This window comes from Zea mays, unplaced genomic scaffold, assembly GCF_902167145.1.
Source record: "Zea mays cultivar B73 unplaced genomic scaffold, Zm-B73-REFERENCE-NAM-5.0 scaffold_43, whole genome shotgun sequence".
NCBI lineage: Eukaryota > Viridiplantae > Streptophyta > Magnoliopsida > Poales > Poaceae > Zea > Zea mays.
The window spans coordinates 92,391-104,499 of NW_023367069.1; the positions used below are offsets into that span (position 1 = coordinate 92,391).

At 47.9% G+C, this 12,109-nt stretch overlaps 38 non-coding genes across 38 annotated transcripts; all 38 read left to right on the plus strand.

Annotated features, from left to right (window-relative positions):
- Nucleotides 1-12: 12 nt before the first annotated feature.
- Nucleotides 13-131, plus strand: LOC118475166 (5S ribosomal RNA). The gene has a single exon (XR_004854653.1). It is a non-coding gene; the product is annotated as a 5S ribosomal RNA (ribosomal RNA).
- Nucleotides 132-331: 200 nt separating this feature from the next.
- LOC118475167 (5S ribosomal RNA) lies at nucleotides 332-450 on the plus strand. Its single transcript, XR_004854654.1, has one exon. It is a non-coding gene; the product is annotated as a 5S ribosomal RNA (ribosomal RNA).
- Nucleotides 451-651: 201 nt separating this feature from the next.
- LOC118475168 (5S ribosomal RNA) lies at nucleotides 652-770 on the plus strand. The gene has a single exon (XR_004854655.1). It is a non-coding gene; the product is annotated as a 5S ribosomal RNA (ribosomal RNA).
- A 201-nt stretch (nucleotides 771-971) lies between these two features.
- LOC118475169 (5S ribosomal RNA) lies at nucleotides 972-1,090 on the plus strand. The gene has a single exon (XR_004854656.1). It is a non-coding gene; the product is annotated as a 5S ribosomal RNA (ribosomal RNA).
- A 200-nt stretch (nucleotides 1,091-1,290) lies between these two features.
- On the plus strand, nucleotides 1,291-1,409 carry LOC118475170 (5S ribosomal RNA). Its single transcript, XR_004854657.1, has one exon. It is a non-coding gene; the product is annotated as a 5S ribosomal RNA (ribosomal RNA).
- A 200-nt stretch (nucleotides 1,410-1,609) lies between these two features.
- On the plus strand, nucleotides 1,610-1,728 carry LOC118475171 (5S ribosomal RNA). Its single transcript, XR_004854658.1, has one exon. It is a non-coding gene; the product is annotated as a 5S ribosomal RNA (ribosomal RNA).
- Nucleotides 1,729-1,929: 201 nt separating this feature from the next.
- On the plus strand, nucleotides 1,930-2,048 carry LOC118475173 (5S ribosomal RNA). The gene has a single exon (XR_004854660.1). It is a non-coding gene; the product is annotated as a 5S ribosomal RNA (ribosomal RNA).
- Nucleotides 2,049-2,248: 200 nt separating this feature from the next.
- On the plus strand, nucleotides 2,249-2,367 carry LOC118475174 (5S ribosomal RNA). The gene has a single exon (XR_004854661.1). It is a non-coding gene; the product is annotated as a 5S ribosomal RNA (ribosomal RNA).
- Nucleotides 2,368-2,567: 200 nt separating this feature from the next.
- On the plus strand, nucleotides 2,568-2,686 carry LOC118475175 (5S ribosomal RNA). Its single transcript, XR_004854662.1, has one exon. It is a non-coding gene; the product is annotated as a 5S ribosomal RNA (ribosomal RNA).
- A 200-nt stretch (nucleotides 2,687-2,886) lies between these two features.
- Nucleotides 2,887-3,005, plus strand: LOC118475176 (5S ribosomal RNA). The gene has a single exon (XR_004854663.1). It is a non-coding gene; the product is annotated as a 5S ribosomal RNA (ribosomal RNA).
- A 200-nt stretch (nucleotides 3,006-3,205) lies between these two features.
- Nucleotides 3,206-3,324, plus strand: LOC118475177 (5S ribosomal RNA). Its single transcript, XR_004854664.1, has one exon. It is a non-coding gene; the product is annotated as a 5S ribosomal RNA (ribosomal RNA).
- Nucleotides 3,325-3,524: 200 nt separating this feature from the next.
- Nucleotides 3,525-3,643, plus strand: LOC118475178 (5S ribosomal RNA). Its single transcript, XR_004854665.1, has one exon. It is a non-coding gene; the product is annotated as a 5S ribosomal RNA (ribosomal RNA).
- Nucleotides 3,644-3,843: 200 nt separating this feature from the next.
- LOC118475179 (5S ribosomal RNA) lies at nucleotides 3,844-3,962 on the plus strand. The gene has a single exon (XR_004854666.1). It is a non-coding gene; the product is annotated as a 5S ribosomal RNA (ribosomal RNA).
- A 200-nt stretch (nucleotides 3,963-4,162) lies between these two features.
- Nucleotides 4,163-4,281, plus strand: LOC118475180 (5S ribosomal RNA). Its single transcript, XR_004854667.1, has one exon. It is a non-coding gene; the product is annotated as a 5S ribosomal RNA (ribosomal RNA).
- Nucleotides 4,282-4,482: 201 nt separating this feature from the next.
- Nucleotides 4,483-4,601, plus strand: LOC118475181 (5S ribosomal RNA). The gene has a single exon (XR_004854668.1). It is a non-coding gene; the product is annotated as a 5S ribosomal RNA (ribosomal RNA).
- A 200-nt stretch (nucleotides 4,602-4,801) lies between these two features.
- LOC118475182 (5S ribosomal RNA) lies at nucleotides 4,802-4,920 on the plus strand. Its single transcript, XR_004854669.1, has one exon. It is a non-coding gene; the product is annotated as a 5S ribosomal RNA (ribosomal RNA).
- Nucleotides 4,921-5,120: 200 nt separating this feature from the next.
- Nucleotides 5,121-5,239, plus strand: LOC118475184 (5S ribosomal RNA). The gene has a single exon (XR_004854671.1). It is a non-coding gene; the product is annotated as a 5S ribosomal RNA (ribosomal RNA).
- Nucleotides 5,240-5,439: 200 nt separating this feature from the next.
- LOC118475185 (5S ribosomal RNA) lies at nucleotides 5,440-5,558 on the plus strand. The gene has a single exon (XR_004854672.1). It is a non-coding gene; the product is annotated as a 5S ribosomal RNA (ribosomal RNA).
- A 200-nt stretch (nucleotides 5,559-5,758) lies between these two features.
- Nucleotides 5,759-5,877, plus strand: LOC118475186 (5S ribosomal RNA). The gene has a single exon (XR_004854673.1). It is a non-coding gene; the product is annotated as a 5S ribosomal RNA (ribosomal RNA).
- Nucleotides 5,878-6,079: 202 nt separating this feature from the next.
- Nucleotides 6,080-6,198, plus strand: LOC118475187 (5S ribosomal RNA). Its single transcript, XR_004854674.1, has one exon. It is a non-coding gene; the product is annotated as a 5S ribosomal RNA (ribosomal RNA).
- A 200-nt stretch (nucleotides 6,199-6,398) lies between these two features.
- Nucleotides 6,399-6,517, plus strand: LOC118475188 (5S ribosomal RNA). The gene has a single exon (XR_004854675.1). It is a non-coding gene; the product is annotated as a 5S ribosomal RNA (ribosomal RNA).
- A 200-nt stretch (nucleotides 6,518-6,717) lies between these two features.
- LOC118475189 (5S ribosomal RNA) lies at nucleotides 6,718-6,836 on the plus strand. Its single transcript, XR_004854676.1, has one exon. It is a non-coding gene; the product is annotated as a 5S ribosomal RNA (ribosomal RNA).
- Nucleotides 6,837-7,036: 200 nt separating this feature from the next.
- LOC118475190 (5S ribosomal RNA) lies at nucleotides 7,037-7,155 on the plus strand. The gene has a single exon (XR_004854677.1). It is a non-coding gene; the product is annotated as a 5S ribosomal RNA (ribosomal RNA).
- A 202-nt stretch (nucleotides 7,156-7,357) lies between these two features.
- Nucleotides 7,358-7,476, plus strand: LOC118475191 (5S ribosomal RNA). The gene has a single exon (XR_004854678.1). It is a non-coding gene; the product is annotated as a 5S ribosomal RNA (ribosomal RNA).
- A 200-nt stretch (nucleotides 7,477-7,676) lies between these two features.
- On the plus strand, nucleotides 7,677-7,795 carry LOC118475192 (5S ribosomal RNA). The gene has a single exon (XR_004854679.1). It is a non-coding gene; the product is annotated as a 5S ribosomal RNA (ribosomal RNA).
- Nucleotides 7,796-7,996: 201 nt separating this feature from the next.
- Nucleotides 7,997-8,115, plus strand: LOC118475193 (5S ribosomal RNA). Its single transcript, XR_004854680.1, has one exon. It is a non-coding gene; the product is annotated as a 5S ribosomal RNA (ribosomal RNA).
- A 201-nt stretch (nucleotides 8,116-8,316) lies between these two features.
- LOC118475195 (5S ribosomal RNA) lies at nucleotides 8,317-8,435 on the plus strand. Its single transcript, XR_004854682.1, has one exon. It is a non-coding gene; the product is annotated as a 5S ribosomal RNA (ribosomal RNA).
- Nucleotides 8,436-8,635: 200 nt separating this feature from the next.
- On the plus strand, nucleotides 8,636-8,754 carry LOC118475196 (5S ribosomal RNA). The gene has a single exon (XR_004854683.1). It is a non-coding gene; the product is annotated as a 5S ribosomal RNA (ribosomal RNA).
- Nucleotides 8,755-8,955: 201 nt separating this feature from the next.
- LOC118475197 (5S ribosomal RNA) lies at nucleotides 8,956-9,074 on the plus strand. The gene has a single exon (XR_004854684.1). It is a non-coding gene; the product is annotated as a 5S ribosomal RNA (ribosomal RNA).
- A 201-nt stretch (nucleotides 9,075-9,275) lies between these two features.
- Nucleotides 9,276-9,394, plus strand: LOC118475198 (5S ribosomal RNA). The gene has a single exon (XR_004854685.1). It is a non-coding gene; the product is annotated as a 5S ribosomal RNA (ribosomal RNA).
- Nucleotides 9,395-9,595: 201 nt separating this feature from the next.
- Nucleotides 9,596-9,714, plus strand: LOC111590903 (5S ribosomal RNA). The gene has a single exon (XR_004854686.1). It is a non-coding gene; the product is annotated as a 5S ribosomal RNA (ribosomal RNA).
- A 200-nt stretch (nucleotides 9,715-9,914) lies between these two features.
- On the plus strand, nucleotides 9,915-10,033 carry LOC111591115 (5S ribosomal RNA). The gene has a single exon (XR_004854687.1). It is a non-coding gene; the product is annotated as a 5S ribosomal RNA (ribosomal RNA).
- Nucleotides 10,034-10,233: 200 nt separating this feature from the next.
- On the plus strand, nucleotides 10,234-10,352 carry LOC111590908 (5S ribosomal RNA). Its single transcript, XR_004854688.1, has one exon. It is a non-coding gene; the product is annotated as a 5S ribosomal RNA (ribosomal RNA).
- A 200-nt stretch (nucleotides 10,353-10,552) lies between these two features.
- On the plus strand, nucleotides 10,553-10,671 carry LOC118475199 (5S ribosomal RNA). Its single transcript, XR_004854689.1, has one exon. It is a non-coding gene; the product is annotated as a 5S ribosomal RNA (ribosomal RNA).
- A 200-nt stretch (nucleotides 10,672-10,871) lies between these two features.
- On the plus strand, nucleotides 10,872-10,990 carry LOC118475200 (5S ribosomal RNA). Its single transcript, XR_004854690.1, has one exon. It is a non-coding gene; the product is annotated as a 5S ribosomal RNA (ribosomal RNA).
- Nucleotides 10,991-11,191: 201 nt separating this feature from the next.
- LOC118475201 (5S ribosomal RNA) lies at nucleotides 11,192-11,310 on the plus strand. The gene has a single exon (XR_004854691.1). It is a non-coding gene; the product is annotated as a 5S ribosomal RNA (ribosomal RNA).
- Nucleotides 11,311-11,511: 201 nt separating this feature from the next.
- On the plus strand, nucleotides 11,512-11,630 carry LOC118475203 (5S ribosomal RNA). Its single transcript, XR_004854693.1, has one exon. It is a non-coding gene; the product is annotated as a 5S ribosomal RNA (ribosomal RNA).
- A 201-nt stretch (nucleotides 11,631-11,831) lies between these two features.
- LOC118475204 (5S ribosomal RNA) lies at nucleotides 11,832-11,950 on the plus strand. The gene has a single exon (XR_004854694.1). It is a non-coding gene; the product is annotated as a 5S ribosomal RNA (ribosomal RNA).
- The last annotated feature ends 159 nt before the right edge of the window (nucleotides 11,951-12,109 follow it).

Below are 12,109 nucleotides of genomic sequence, written 5' to 3' on the forward strand. Positions count from 1 at the left end.
GCAGGATATGACGGATGCGATCATACCAGCACTAAAGCACCGGATCCCATCAGAACTCCGAAGTTAAGCGTGCTTGGGCGAGAGTAGTACTAGGATGGGTGACCTCCTGGGAAGTCCTCGTGTTGCATTCCTTTTTTTTGGTTTTATTTTTGTTTGTTTTTCGAACACCAAACCATAGTAAAAATGGGTGACCGTTCTCGTGTTAAATTACCTTTTATTTGTTTTAAGGGGCGTTTTTCGGGTACTTTGTGCGGAGGAAGGATGTCCAGTGCCGTGGGCGAGCCGAGCACGGAGGTGTGGGCATAAGAGGAAGGAGGACGCAGGATATGACGGATGCGATCATACCAGCACTAAAGCACCGGATCCCATCAGAACTCCGAAGTTAAGCGTGCTTGGGCGAGAGTAGTACTAGGATGGGTGACCTCCTGGGAAGTCCTCGTGTTGCATTCCTTTTTTTTTGGTTTTATTTTTGTTTGTTTTTCGAACACCAAACCATAGTAAAAATGGGTGACCGTTCTCGTGTTAAATTACCTTTTATTTGTTTTAAGGGGCGTTTTTCGGGTACTTTGTGCGGAGGAAGGATGTCCAGTGCCGTGGGCGAGCCGAGCACGGAGGTGTGGGCATAAGAGGAAGGAGGACGCAGGATATGACGGATGCGATCATACCAGCACTAAAGCACCGGATCCCATCAGAACTCCGAAGTTAAGCGTGCTTGGGCGAGAGTAGTACTAGGATGGGTGACCTCCTGGGAAGTCCTCGTGTTGCATTCCTTTTTTTTGGTTTTATTTTTGTTTGTTTTTCGAACACCAAACCATAGTAAAAATGGGTGACCGTTCTCGTGTTAAATTACCTTTTATTTGTTTTAAGGGGCGTTTTTTCGGGTACTTTGTGCGGAGGAAGGATGTCCAGTGCCGTGGGCGAGCCGAGCACGGAGGTGTGGGCATAAGAGGAAGGAGGACGCAGGATATGACGGATGCGATCATACCAGCACTAAAGCACCGGATCCCATCAGAACTCCGAAGTTAAGCGTGCTTGGGCGAGAGTAGTACTAGGATGGGTGACCTCCTGGGAAGTCCTCGTGTTGCATTCCTTTTTTTTGGTTTTATTTTTGTTTGTTTTTCGAACACCAAACCATAGTAAAAATGGGTGACCGTTCTCGTGTTAAATTACCTTTTATTTGTTTTAAGGGGCGTTTTTCGGGTACTTTGTGCGGAGGAAGGATGTCCAGTGCCGTGGGCGAGCCGAGCACGGAGGTGTGGGCATAAGAGGAAGGAGGACGCAGGATATGACGGATGCGATCATACCAGCACTAAAGCACCGGATCCCATCAGAACTCCGAAGTTAAGCGTGCTTGGGCGAGAGTAGTACTAGGATGGGTGACCTCCTGGGAAGTCCTCGTGTTGCATTCCTTTTTTTTGGTTTTATTTTTGTTTGTTTTTCGAACACCAAACCATAGTAAAAATGGGTGACCGTTCTCGTGTTAAATTACCTTTTATTTGTTTTAAGGGGCGTTTTTCGGGTACTTTGTGCGGAGGAAGGATGTCCAGTGCCGTGGGCGAGCCGAGCACGGAGGTGTGGGCATAAGAGGAAGGAGGACGCAGGATATGACGGATGCGATCATACCAGCACTAAAGCACCGGATCCCATCAGAACTCCGAAGTTAAGCGTGCTTGGGCGAGAGTAGTACTAGGATGGGTGACCTCCTGGGAAGTCCTCGTGTTGCATTCCTTTTTTTTTGGTTTTATTTTTGTTTGTTTTTCGAACACCAAACCATAGTAAAAATGGGTGACCGTTCTCGTGTTAAATTACCTTTTATTTGTTTTAAGGGGCGTTTTTCGGGTACTTTGTGCGGAGGAAGGATGTCCAGTGCCGTGGGCGAGCCGAGCACGGAGGTGTGGGCATAAGAGGAAGGAGGACGCAGGATATGACGGATGCGATCATACCAGCACTAAAGCACCGGATCCCATCAGAACTCCGAAGTTAAGCGTGCTTGGGCGAGAGTAGTACTAGGATGGGTGACCTCCTGGGAAGTCCTCGTGTTGCATTCCTTTTTTTTGGTTTTATTTTTGTTTGTTTTTCGAACACCAAACCATAGTAAAAATGGGTGACCGTTCTCGTGTTAAATTACCTTTTATTTGTTTTAAGGGGCGTTTTTCGGGTACTTTGTGCGGAGGAAGGATGTCCAGTGCCGTGGGCGAGCCGAGCACGGAGGTGTGGGCATAAGAGGAAGGAGGACGCAGGATATGACGGATGCGATCATACCAGCACTAAAGCACCGGATCCCATCAGAACTCCGAAGTTAAGCGTGCTTGGGCGAGAGTAGTACTAGGATGGGTGACCTCCTGGGAAGTCCTCGTGTTGCATTCCTTTTTTTTGGTTTTATTTTTGTTTGTTTTTCGAACACCAAACCATAGTAAAAATGGGTGACCGTTCTCGTGTTAAATTACCTTTTATTTGTTTTAAGGGGCGTTTTTCGGGTACTTTGTGCGGAGGAAGGATGTCCAGTGCCGTGGGCGAGCCGAGCACGGAGGTGTGGGCATAAGAGGAAGGAGGACGCAGGATATGACGGATGCGATCATACCAGCACTAAAGCACCGGATCCCATCAGAACTCCGAAGTTAAGCGTGCTTGGGCGAGAGTAGTACTAGGATGGGTGACCTCCTGGGAAGTCCTCGTGTTGCATTCCTTTTTTTTGGTTTTATTTTTGTTTGTTTTTCGAACACCAAACCATAGTAAAAATGGGTGACCGTTCTCGTGTTAAATTACCTTTTATTTGTTTTAAGGGGCGTTTTTCGGGTACTTTGTGCGGAGGAAGGATGTCCAGTGCCGTGGGCGAGCCGAGCACGGAGGTGTGGGCATAAGAGGAAGGAGGACGCAGGATATGACGGATGCGATCATACCAGCACTAAAGCACCGGATCCCATCAGAACTCCGAAGTTAAGCGTGCTTGGGCGAGAGTAGTACTAGGATGGGTGACCTCCTGGGAAGTCCTCGTGTTGCATTCCTTTTTTTTGGTTTTATTTTTGTTTGTTTTTCGAACACCAAACCATAGTAAAAATGGGTGACCGTTCTCGTGTTAAATTACCTTTTATTTGTTTTAAGGGGCGTTTTTCGGGTACTTTGTGCGGAGGAAGGATGTCCAGTGCCGTGGGCGAGCCGAGCACGGAGGTGTGGGCATAAGAGGAAGGAGGACGCAGGATATGACGGATGCGATCATACCAGCACTAAAGCACCGGATCCCATCAGAACTCCGAAGTTAAGCGTGCTTGGGCGAGAGTAGTACTAGGATGGGTGACCTCCTGGGAAGTCCTCGTGTTGCATTCCTTTTTTTTGGTTTTATTTTTGTTTGTTTTTCGAACACCAAACCATAGTAAAAATGGGTGACCGTTCTCGTGTTAAATTACCTTTTATTTGTTTTAAGGGGCGTTTTTCGGGTACTTTGTGCGGAGGAAGGATGTCCAGTGCCGTGGGCGAGCCGAGCACGGAGGTGTGGGCATAAGAGGAAGGAGGACGCAGGATATGACGGATGCGATCATACCAGCACTAAAGCACCGGATCCCATCAGAACTCCGAAGTTAAGCGTGCTTGGGCGAGAGTAGTACTAGGATGGGTGACCTCCTGGGAAGTCCTCGTGTTGCATTCCTTTTTTTTGGTTTTATTTTTGTTTGTTTTTCGAACACCAAACCATAGTAAAAATGGGTGACCGTTCTCGTGTTAAATTACCTTTTATTTGTTTTAAGGGGCGTTTTTCGGGTACTTTGTGCGGAGGAAGGATGTCCAGTGCCGTGGGCGAGCCGAGCACGGAGGTGTGGGCATAAGAGGAAGGAGGACGCAGGATATGACGGATGCGATCATACCAGCACTAAAGCACCGGATCCCATCAGAACTCCGAAGTTAAGCGTGCTTGGGCGAGAGTAGTACTAGGATGGGTGACCTCCTGGGAAGTCCTCGTGTTGCATTCCTTTTTTTTGGTTTTATTTTTGTTTGTTTTTCGAACACCAAACCATAGTAAAAATGGGTGACCGTTCTCGTGTTAAATTACCTTTTATTTGTTTTAAGGGGCGTTTTTCGGGTACTTTGTGCGGAGGAAGGATGTCCAGTGCCGTGGGCGAGCCGAGCACGGAGGTGTGGGCATAAGAGGAAGGAGGACGCAGGATATGACGGATGCGATCATACCAGCACTAAAGCACCGGATCCCATCAGAACTCCGAAGTTAAGCGTGCTTGGGCGAGAGTAGTACTAGGATGGGTGACCTCCTGGGAAGTCCTCGTGTTGCATTCCTTTTTTTTTGGTTTTATTTTTGTTTGTTTTTCGAACACCAAACCATAGTAAAAATGGGTGACCGTTCTCGTGTTAAATTACCTTTTATTTGTTTTAAGGGGCGTTTTTCGGGTACTTTGTGCGGAGGAAGGATGTCCAGTGCCGTGGGCGAGCCGAGCACGGAGGTGTGGGCATAAGAGGAAGGAGGACGCAGGATATGACGGATGCGATCATACCAGCACTAAAGCACCGGATCCCATCAGAACTCCGAAGTTAAGCGTGCTTGGGCGAGAGTAGTACTAGGATGGGTGACCTCCTGGGAAGTCCTCGTGTTGCATTCCTTTTTTTTGGTTTTATTTTTGTTTGTTTTTCGAACACCAAACCATAGTAAAAATGGGTGACCGTTCTCGTGTTAAATTACCTTTTATTTGTTTTAAGGGGCGTTTTTCGGGTACTTTGTGCGGAGGAAGGATGTCCAGTGCCGTGGGCGAGCCGAGCACGGAGGTGTGGGCATAAGAGGAAGGAGGACGCAGGATATGACGGATGCGATCATACCAGCACTAAAGCACCGGATCCCATCAGAACTCCGAAGTTAAGCGTGCTTGGGCGAGAGTAGTACTAGGATGGGTGACCTCCTGGGAAGTCCTCGTGTTGCATTCCTTTTTTTTGGTTTTATTTTTGTTTGTTTTTCGAACACCAAACCATAGTAAAAATGGGTGACCGTTCTCGTGTTAAATTACCTTTTATTTGTTTTAAGGGGCGTTTTTCGGGTACTTTGTGCGGAGGAAGGATGTCCAGTGCCGTGGGCGAGCCGAGCACGGAGGTGTGGGCATAAGAGGAAGGAGGACGCAGGATATGACGGATGCGATCATACCAGCACTAAAGCACCGGATCCCATCAGAACTCCGAAGTTAAGCGTGCTTGGGCGAGAGTAGTACTAGGATGGGTGACCTCCTGGGAAGTCCTCGTGTTGCATTCCTTTTTTTTGGTTTTATTTTTGTTTGTTTTTCGAACACCAAACCATAGTAAAAATGGGTGACCGTTCTCGTGTTAAATTACCTTTTATTTGTTTTAAGGGGCGTTTTTCGGGTACTTTGTGCGGAGGAAGGATGTCCAGTGCCGTGGGCGAGCCGAGCACGGAGGTGTGGGCATAAGAGGAAGGAGGACGCAGGATATGACGGATGCGATCATACCAGCACTAAAGCACCGGATCCCATCAGAACTCCGAAGTTAAGCGTGCTTGGGCGAGAGTAGTACTAGGATGGGTGACCTCCTGGGAAGTCCTCGTGTTGCATTCCTTTTTTTTGGTTTTATTTTTGTTTGTTTTTCGAACACCAAACCATAGTAAAAATGGGTGACCGTTCTCGTGTTAAATTACCTTTTATTTGTTTTAAGGGGCGTTTTTCGGGTACTTTGTGCGGAGGAAGGATGTCCAGTGCCGTGGGCGAGCCGAGCACGGAGGTGTGGGCATAAGAGGAAGGAGGACGCAGGATATGACGGATGCGATCATACCAGCACTAAAGCACCGGATCCCATCAGAACTCCGAAGTTAAGCGTGCTTGGGCGAGAGTAGTACTAGGATGGGTGACCTCCTGGGAAGTCCTCGTGTTGCATTCCTTTTTTTTTGGTTTTATTTTTGTTTGTTTTTCGAACACCAAACCATAGTAAAAATGGGTGACCGTTCTCGTGTTAAATTACCTTTTATTTGTTTTAAGGGGCGTTTTTTCGGGTACTTTGTGCGGAGGAAGGATGTCCAGTGCCGTGGGCGAGCCGAGCACGGAGGTGTGGGCATAAGAGGAAGGAGGACGCAGGATATGACGGATGCGATCATACCAGCACTAAAGCACCGGATCCCATCAGAACTCCGAAGTTAAGCGTGCTTGGGCGAGAGTAGTACTAGGATGGGTGACCTCCTGGGAAGTCCTCGTGTTGCATTCCTTTTTTTTGGTTTTATTTTTGTTTGTTTTTCGAACACCAAACCATAGTAAAAATGGGTGACCGTTCTCGTGTTAAATTACCTTTTATTTGTTTTAAGGGGCGTTTTTCGGGTACTTTGTGCGGAGGAAGGATGTCCAGTGCCGTGGGCGAGCCGAGCACGGAGGTGTGGGCATAAGAGGAAGGAGGACGCAGGATATGACGGATGCGATCATACCAGCACTAAAGCACCGGATCCCATCAGAACTCCGAAGTTAAGCGTGCTTGGGCGAGAGTAGTACTAGGATGGGTGACCTCCTGGGAAGTCCTCGTGTTGCATTCCTTTTTTTTGGTTTTATTTTTGTTTGTTTTTCGAACACCAAACCATAGTAAAAATGGGTGACCGTTCTCGTGTTAAATTACCTTTTATTTGTTTTAAGGGGCGTTTTTCGGGTACTTTGTGCGGAGGAAGGATGTCCAGTGCCGTGGGCGAGCCGAGCACGGAGGTGTGGGCATAAGAGGAAGGAGGACGCAGGATATGACGGATGCGATCATACCAGCACTAAAGCACCGGATCCCATCAGAACTCCGAAGTTAAGCGTGCTTGGGCGAGAGTAGTACTAGGATGGGTGACCTCCTGGGAAGTCCTCGTGTTGCATTCCTTTTTTTTGGTTTTATTTTTGTTTGTTTTTCGAACACCAAACCATAGTAAAAATGGGTGACCGTTCTCGTGTTAAATTACCTTTTATTTGTTTTAAGGGGCGTTTTTCGGGTACTTTGTGCGGAGGAAGGATGTCCAGTGCCGTGGGCGAGCCGAGCACGGAGGTGTGGGCATAAGAGGAAGGAGGACGCAGGATATGACGGATGCGATCATACCAGCACTAAAGCACCGGATCCCATCAGAACTCCGAAGTTAAGCGTGCTTGGGCGAGAGTAGTACTAGGATGGGTGACCTCCTGGGAAGTCCTCGTGTTGCATTCCTTTTTTTTTGGTTTTATTTTTGTTTGTTTTTCGAACACCAAACCATAGTAAAAATGGGTGACCGTTCTCGTGTTAAATTACCTTTTATTTGTTTTAAGGGGCGTTTTTTCGGGTACTTTGTGCGGAGGAAGGATGTCCAGTGCCGTGGGCGAGCCGAGCACGGAGGTGTGGGCATAAGAGGAAGGAGGACGCAGGATATGACGGATGCGATCATACCAGCACTAAAGCACCGGATCCCATCAGAACTCCGAAGTTAAGCGTGCTTGGGCGAGAGTAGTACTAGGATGGGTGACCTCCTGGGAAGTCCTCGTGTTGCATTCCTTTTTTTTTGGTTTTATTTTGTTTGTTTTTCGAACACCAAACCATAGTAAAAATGGGTGACCGTTCTCGTGTTAAATTACCTTTTATTTGTTTTAAGGGGCGTTTTTCGGGTACTTTGTGCGGAGGAAGGATGTCCAGTGCCGTGGGCGAGCCGAGCACGGAGGTGTGGGCATAAGAGGAAGGAGGACGCAGGATATGACGGATGCGATCATACCAGCACTAAAGCACCGGATCCCATCAGAACTCCGAAGTTAAGCGTGCTTGGGCGAGAGTAGTACTAGGATGGGTGACCTCCTGGGAAGTCCTCGTGTTGCATTCCTTTTTTTTGGTTTTATTTTTGTTTGTTTTTCGAACACCAAACCATAGTAAAAATGGGTGACCGTTCTCGTGTTAAATTACCTTTTATTTGTTTTAAGGGGCGTTTTTTCGGGTACTTTGTGCGGAGGAAGGATGTCCAGTGCCGTGGGCGAGCCGAGCACGGAGGTGTGGGCATAAGAGGAAGGAGGACGCAGGATATGACGGATGCGATCATACCAGCACTAAAGCACCGGATCCCATCAGAACTCCGAAGTTAAGCGTGCTTGGGCGAGAGTAGTACTAGGATGGGTGACCTCCTGGGAAGTCCTCGTGTTGCATTCCTTTTTTTTGGTTTTATTTTTGTTTGTTTTTCGAACACCAAACCATAGTAAAAATGGGTGACCGTTCTCGTGTTAAATTACCTTTTATTTGTTTTAAGGGGCGTTTTTTCGGGTACTTTGTGCGGAGGAAGGATGTCCAGTGCCGTGGGCGAGCCGAGCACGGAGGTGTGGGCATAAGAGGAAGGAGGACGCAGGATATGACGGATGCGATCATACCAGCACTAAAGCACCGGATCCCATCAGAACTCCGAAGTTAAGCGTGCTTGGGCGAGAGTAGTACTAGGATGGGTGACCTCCTGGGAAGTCCTCGTGTTGCATTCCTTTTTTTTGGTTTTATTTTTGTTTGTTTTTCGAACACCAAACCATAGTAAAAATGGGTGACCGTTCTCGTGTTAAATTACCTTTTATTTGTTTTAAGGGGCGTTTTTCGGGTACTTTGTGCGGAGGAAGGATGTCCAGTGCCGTGGGCGAGCCGAGCACGGAGGTGTGGGCATAAGAGGAAGGAGGACGCAGGATATGACGGATGCGATCATACCAGCACTAAAGCACCGGATCCCATCAGAACTCCGAAGTTAAGCGTGCTTGGGCGAGAGTAGTACTAGGATGGGTGACCTCCTGGGAAGTCCTCGTGTTGCATTCCTTTTTTTTTGGTTTTATTTTTGTTTGTTTTTCGAACACCAAACCATAGTAAAAATGGGTGACCGTTCTCGTGTTAAATTACCTTTTATTTGTTTTAAGGGGCGTTTTTCGGGTACTTTGTGCGGAGGAAGGATGTCCAGTGCCGTGGGCGAGCCGAGCACGGAGGTGTGGGCATAAGAGGAAGGAGGACGCAGGATATGACGGATGCGATCATACCAGCACTAAAGCACCGGATCCCATCAGAACTCCGAAGTTAAGCGTGCTTGGGCGAGAGTAGTACTAGGATGGGTGACCTCCTGGGAAGTCCTCGTGTTGCATTCCTTTTTTTTTGGTTTTATTTTTGTTTGTTTTTCGAACACCAAACCATAGTAAAAATGGGTGACCGTTCTCGTGTTAAATTACCTTTTATTTGTTTTAAGGGGCGTTTTTCGGGTACTTTGTGCGGAGGAAGGATGTCCAGTGCCGTGGGCGAGCCGAGCACGGAGGTGTGGGCATAAGAGGAAGGAGGACGCAGGATATGACGGATGCGATCATACCAGCACTAAAGCACCGGATCCCATCAGAACTCCGAAGTTAAGCGTGCTTGGGCGAGAGTAGTACTAGGATGGGTGACCTCCTGGGAAGTCCTCGTGTTGCATTCCTTTTTTTTTGGTTTTATTTTTGTTTGTTTTTCGAACACCAAACCATAGTAAAAATGGGTGACCGTTCTCGTGTTAAATTACCTTTTATTTGTTTTAAGGGGCGTTTTTCGGGTACTTTGTGCGGAGGAAGGATGTCCAGTGCCGTGGGCGAGCCGAGCACGGAGGTGTGGGCATAAGAGGAAGGAGGACGCAGGATATGACGGATGCGATCATACCAGCACTAAAGCACCGGATCCCATCAGAACTCCGAAGTTAAGCGTGCTTGGGCGAGAGTAGTACTAGGATGGGTGACCTCCTGGGAAGTCCTCGTGTTGCATTCCTTTTTTTTGGTTTTATTTTTGTTTGTTTTTCGAACACCAAACCATAGTAAAAATGGGTGACCGTTCTCGTGTTAAATTACCTTTTATTTGTTTTAAGGGGCGTTTTTCGGGTACTTTGTGCGGAGGAAGGATGTCCAGTGCCGTGGGCGAGCCGAGCACGGAGGTGTGGGCATAAGAGGAAGGAGGACGCAGGATATGACGGATGCGATCATACCAGCACTAAAGCACCGGATCCCATCAGAACTCCGAAGTTAAGCGTGCTTGGGCGAGAGTAGTACTAGGATGGGTGACCTCCTGGGAAGTCCTCGTGTTGCATTCCTTTTTTTTGGTTTTATTTTTGTTTGTTTTTCGAACACCAAACCATAGTAAAAATGGGTGACCGTTCTCGTGTTAAATTACCTTTTATTTGTTTTAAGGGGCGTTTTTCGGGTACTTTGTGCGGAGGAAGGATGTCCAGTGCCGTGGGCGAGCCGAGCACGGAGGTGTGGGCATAAGAGGAAGGAGGACGCAGGATATGACGGATGCGATCATACCAGCACTAAAGCACCGGATCCCATCAGAACTCCGAAGTTAAGCGTGCTTGGGCGAGAGTAGTACTAGGATGGGTGACCTCCTGGGAAGTCCTCGTGTTGCATTCCTTTTTTTTGGTTTTATTTTTGTTTGTTTTTCGAACACCAAACCATAGTAAAAATGGGTGACCGTTCTCGTGTTAAATTACCTTTTATTTGTTTTAAGGGGCGTTTTTCGGGTACTTTGTGCGGAGGAAGGATGTCCAGTGCCGTGGGCGAGCCGAGCACGGAGGTGTGGGCATAAGAGGAAGGAGGACGCAGGATATGACGGATGCGATCATACCAGCACTAAAGCACCGGATCCCATCAGAACTCCGAAGTTAAGCGTGCTTGGGCGAGAGTAGTACTAGGATGGGTGACCTCCTGGGAAGTCCTCGTGTTGCATTCCTTTTTTTTGGTTTTATTTTTGTTTGTTTTTCGAACACCAAACCATAGTAAAAATGGGTGACCGTTCTCGTGTTAAATTACCTTTTATTTGTTTTAAGGGGCGTTTTTCGGGTACTTTGTGCGGAGGAAGGATGTCCAGTGCCGTGGGCGAGCCGAGCACGGAGGTGTGGGCATAAGAGGAAGGAGGACGCAGGATATGACGGATGCGATCATACCAGCACTAAAGCACCGGATCCCATCAGAACTCCGAAGTTAAGCGTGCTTGGGCGAGAGTAGTACTAGGATGGGTGACCTCCTGGGAAGTCCTCGTGTTGCATTCCTTTTTTTTTGGTTTTATTTTTGTTTGTTTTTCGAACACCAAACCATAGTAAAAATGGGTGACCGTTCTCGTGTTAAATTACCTTTTATTTGTTTTAAGGGGCGTTTTTCGGGTACTTTGTGCGGAGGAAGGATGTCCAGTGCCGTGGGCGAGCCGAGCACGGAGGTGTGGGCATAAGAGGAAGGAGGACGCAGGATATGACGGATGCGATCATACCAGCACTAAAGCACCGGATCCCATCAGAACTCCGAAGTTAAGCGTGCTTGGGCGAGAGTAGTACTAGGATGGGTGACCTCCTGGGAAGTCCTCGTGTTGCATTCCTTTTTTTTTGGTTTTATTTTTGTTTGTTTTTCGAACACCAAACCATAGTAAAAATGGGTGACCGTTCTCGTGTTAAATTACCTTTTATTTGTTTTAAGGGGCGTTTTTCGGGTACTTTGTGCGGAGGAAGGATGTCCAGTGCCGTGGGCGAGCCGAGCACGGAGGTGTGGGCATAAGAGGAAGGAGGACGCAGGATATGACGGATGCGATCATACCAGCACTAAAGCACCGGATCCCATCAGAACTCCGAAGTTAAGCGTGCTTGGGCGAGAGTAGTACTAGGATGGGTGACCTCCTGGGAAGTCCTCGTGTTGCATTCCTTTTTTTTTGGTTTTATTTTTGTTTGTTTTTCGAACACCAAACCATAGTAAAAATGGGTGACCGTTCTCGTGTTAAATTACCTTTTATTTGTTTTAAGGGGCGTTTTTCGGGTACTTTGTGCGGAGGAAGGATGTCCAGTGCCGTGGGCGAGCCGAGCACGGAGGTGTGGGCATAAGAGGAAGGAGGACGCAGGATATGACGGATGCGATCATACCAGCACTAAAGCACCGGATCCCATCAGAACTCCGAAGTTAAGCGTGCTTGGGCGAGAGTAGTACTAGGATGGGTGACCTCCTGGGAAGTCCTCGTGTTGCATTCCTTTTTTTTTGGTTTTATTTTTGTTTGTTTTTCGAACACCAAACCATAGTAAAAATGGGTGACCGTTCTCGTGTTAAATTACCTTTTATTTGTTTTAAGGGGCGTTTTTCGGGTACTTTGTGCGGAGGAAGGATGTCCAGTGCCGTGGGCGAGCCGAGCA